We start from the raw sequence: 4649 nt of genomic DNA on the forward strand, positions 1-4649 counted from the left end.
CTGAGAAATATGTTCTTCTAATGTATTCATCATCAATATATGTCAATATACTAGATATGCATTATGAAAATGAATTGTTCTCTGACAATTCATTTTACACTGTTGTGTGAGTCCATATAGATATAAGTGGAGTATCTTTTTGCTAATATATAGATTGTAGACATGTTTCATCACTTGGCTTTTTTTCTTGTTTGAAGTGAATATATTAAAGTATTCTGAAAATGTGTTAGAATATAGTTTTCATCTTGACCATAGTAGTAAGCAAATACTTTACATTAGGACATTAATAAATCTTCATTAGTAATTACATCATTTATATATTATTGCTTAGCCAACAACTCCAAACTTAATGGCCAGAATACAATCTTTTTTTTTTAAATCATAATTCTGTGGCTTGGGATTTTGCAGAAGTCAGCTAAGAAGGCTTGTCTCTGCTCCAGGTAATGTGGCAAGGCTTATTCCTATGTTTGCAGTAGGATGGCAGGTTGGCTGATGGCTGTCTGATCCCAGATTTCCTTTTTCATATGTGTATCATCTGACTGAAACTGTTAGTTGAAGTATCTATGTATTTTCTATATGTCCCTTCCAGAAACTAAACTTAGGATTCCTCATGTGGTCACTGAATTCCAAAAGGACAGGTCTTGATAAGCATGAGGGCTTATTAAGACTCTACATGTGTCATATTTTCCAATATCTCATTGGTCAAAACAAGCTACATGATCAAGCTTAGACTCAGTGTGGGAAGAGATATACAAGGGTCATGAGAACTGAGAGGTCTAATTTATTTATGGATACTAATGCAAGAACCTACCATTGAATGTGGCCCTAATGTTTCATAACCCTACTTCATGGAAAATACTCTTAGTCATTCCCAAGATACTCCAAATCTCAAACAGTGATGCACCAAGCCCAAATCTGATGATTTTAGGATTTGGATTACAACAGAATGCAGAGGAAGCTCCTTGGATATAGTTCCTTGAGTATTTCTCCTCTTCATACATACAATTAAATTAAGTTTTAGAATTAAAATTAAAAGATGTTAATCCCAGGCATTCCACATGCAAAGCTAAGACAGAGACAAGATAATGGATTTTTATATCTTTATTCAAAACTTAGAAGTAATGGACAGCATATAGGAACACTGGTTCACAGTATTCTATAATTCAGCCAGACAGATTGTTAGACTCCCTACTCTTGGGTCAGTAAATTTTCTTTGGTTAGGGCCCCGTTCCAGTCCTTTGGTGAAACTCCCTATTCAATTATTCTCCATGGTGCTTGGATCTGTCATCTAGGCTGTCGGTTTCACCCTCAGAGAGATCCTTCCTTTTCTATAAGTAATGACCTGTGTTTGCGGTTGAACAGCTCTGAGGACGTTGCCTTATTATAGAAAGTTGGAAAAACAGAGTACTGTCAAAATTTGTTTCCATTTTAAATCATGTCAGTTTCTTACAGTCCAATCTTCAGATGCTCTTTTGAAATGCAATTCTCTTAAATTCCTTGGTTATTACCCATGAATCTTATTGATATCTGCAATTCAAAAAACACTTCCATGATTCTTTTTAAGATCTTTTCTCTACTTGTCAGTCTGTTGAGGGACTATGTACTTAGATTCCTATAAATACTTTTATAAAATGAGAGAGGCTTCAAACACCAACTGGAAATTTTCCAAAGTCTTATCAAAGGGTCTTACCATCACACCCCTGAGGTCATTTCTTACTTCGAGAATATCTTGCCTAATGGAAAAACTGGGTAATAGATATGTAAAATTTTATTTTTCAACCTACCATGTCCCAAGTTTTCTATATTTCTTCTAAATTCTGCTTGCAAAGACTTACTTTAACTTTTGAATGGAAACTCTTATCCTTCGCACCTAATATACATAACTAATATTTTCAACATTTTATAGAAATTTACTTAGCCAGGTTTGCAAAATCTTTAGGATTGTTTTTTTAAAAATCTTCCAAGTGGGGCGCCTGGGTGGCTCAGTTGGTTAAGCGATTGCCTTCGGCTCAGGTCATGATCCTGGAGTCCCGGGATCGAGTCCCACATCGGGCTCCCCGCTCAGCAGGGAGTCTGCTTCTCCCTCTGACCCTCTTCCCTCTCGTGCTATCTTTCATTCTCCTCTCAAATAAATAAATAAAATCTTTAAAAAAATAAAAAAAAATAAAAATCTTCCAAGTTACTGAAGTGATACTCTTAGCTGGTTTTTCTGCTCCACGTAGCATGAGTCTCCTTTTATTATCCTGCAATAATAGTTTTATATTTACTTTCTAGTCTTACCTAGATGTTACAAACTGCCTTCTCACACATTTCAATTAGCACCTGCATCTGATCTTGAAGCCAATGTCACACATTTTATGTTTTTATCTTAGTAGCTCCCCAAATCCAGTACCAACTTTTCCCTTTATTACCTATTGGTACTAAACAAATCATCTAAAACTTAGTGGCTTAAAATAGCAACCATTTATATGCTTGCTATTCTGTAGGTTGCCAACTTTAGCACTGAGACAGCTCATCTCTGCTTTATGTAGTGTCATCTCTCCTCCATTATGTTTTTGTTTTTAGTTGATTTTTGGGATACTAGCTGGTCCTGGATAACCAGTCATGTGACTGTAAGTTTTTTGGAGTTGTCAGTCAGATTACCTCATTTTCTTACACATGGCCTTCCCATAACTAGCTTGGGTTTCCTTAGGTGGCAGATAGTTTCGAGGAAGACAAACCTCAATATATAAATGTTTAAACATTTATTAACATGTTTAAACATTTATAAACATTTATTATCCCAAATATTAACATTTGGCTGATGTTCTATTGGCTAAACTGAGTCACATGGACTGAGGCATTGTGGGAGGGAACTATATAAGCTCATAACTACTAAGATTTTTAGAAGTCATTAATGTAACTACTTCCTCTGGTAGTTATCTTTTTTTTCTTTTCTTCCAGGATTTTGATTATGAATCATAGTTGTCAAAGATTCCTGCAAAATAAAGAACCAGATATTCTGGCTATAACAATTCAATTTTAGATAAGCCAGGGGAATTCATTCATGTGAGGCCACCTTCTCTTACAAGTTAAATTTGTTTTATGTTATATATAAAAAATAATAATAATATTGAAAAGCAAGCAGGCAAACAGTAGTGGAGATTATACAATAAGCAAATCTCAGTAGAACAAGTATTCTTTCTTAGGGCTGGATTATAGAGGGAATGCTAACTCCATAGCCCTCATAATCTGCTATCTTTCAAACCATCTTCTCTCCCATATATGGTACTTCTCTTGATCTTGTTGAAGTTAAATATTTCAATCAAAGAATTCACAAATGTCTCCCATGCAATATTGTAGCTCTTCTTTCAAATTATCAGGGTATATAACCTTTTAAGTAGTAGGACTTTATCCATACTCAAAAAGAGGGACCAGATTTAAAGGACTTCTTTAGATTTTATCCCATCCTTTTAATGTGGGACCAGCCTTTGACAGTGCCTTTTACTGTTAACAACTAAATATTTAACCCACATCTAAAATAACAAGTATAATAAAAATATAACTACCACATAATAATTAACATATTTAAATCTCATGGTGAGTTTGGTGTTCCAGGACAGCAGAGCATTCAACAGGTGGACAAAGGACTATAATAGGGAAGAACCACTATAATCTAACACGGAGTTTATCCCTTGTGACATTACATATCAAGAAGTTTGAAGCCTATTTAAACTTTTTTTTTAATAAAAGATAAATCTGTGGAAGATGAATTTGGAAAATAATGAGGCTTTGTTAAGAAAGTTGGGGCATTTTTTTTGAGTAAGATAAAATGTAATAAATACATGAACTAAGGAAGAGAGAGTATAGGTGAGGATCCATTCACAGTGCTGAATGATAGATAGTTTGTAAGGTGAAAGGACATGGTTTACTAACAGTTGGAAGGTGGAAGGAGAGAATAAGAGCAATCCAAAGGCCTTTCTGGTTTTCTGGATTAGACTGATACTATTGTGGTAGAATTGTATCAAGTCAGTTTAGCTAGGATGAAACTATATTTCTTAGAGCTTCCTGCCTCCTTCCAGTTTAGCATGAACCATGAGAGATTATTTTGCATAAAATCTTGAAGGAATAAAGGAAGTAGCAACTATCTCCTTGTGCTCTTAAACTGCAGTAGGTAAGTCATTGCTGCAGCTCATGCATGCTGACATTCTTTGGTCTGCTCACCTACGTGGGCCCACAGCAGTTCCCGAAGCTCCTCTTTTAGTTTCTCTGAGCTAGGCATGCATTTAGCTCCATGATGAAGTATGGCAGCTTCTCTGGCAGGCCATACTTCCTCCAGCCGGAGATTTGGAAGTGGTAATAAAGCAGACTAGGTTCCAGTACATCCTCATGGTTTGTAGCTCAGATTCCCAGTTTTCTGTTTATCTTTGTTTCCCTCACTTTACCTTGATTTCCTTTTCCTGACTGCTTGTCCTTTGGACCCCAGTCTCTACCACCAGAAACAAAAAAAAATCTCACAAGGACTGTATATTCCTACAATTATGTAAGGTCAAATCTTAATGACAACTTATACATACATATACATGTATATCTATAAGTATGTATATGATATCTTTTTTTGAGATTTTTATTTATTTATTTTGAGAGACAGAGAGTGCACGAGCGGGGAT

This window comes from Eumetopias jubatus, unplaced genomic scaffold, assembly GCF_037043125.1.
Source record: "Eumetopias jubatus isolate StellerSeaLion01/CBP00866 unplaced genomic scaffold, mEumJub1_p1.0 scaffold_2, whole genome shotgun sequence".
In the NCBI taxonomy this organism is placed as follows: Eukaryota; Metazoa; Chordata; class Mammalia; order Carnivora; family Otariidae; genus Eumetopias; species Eumetopias jubatus.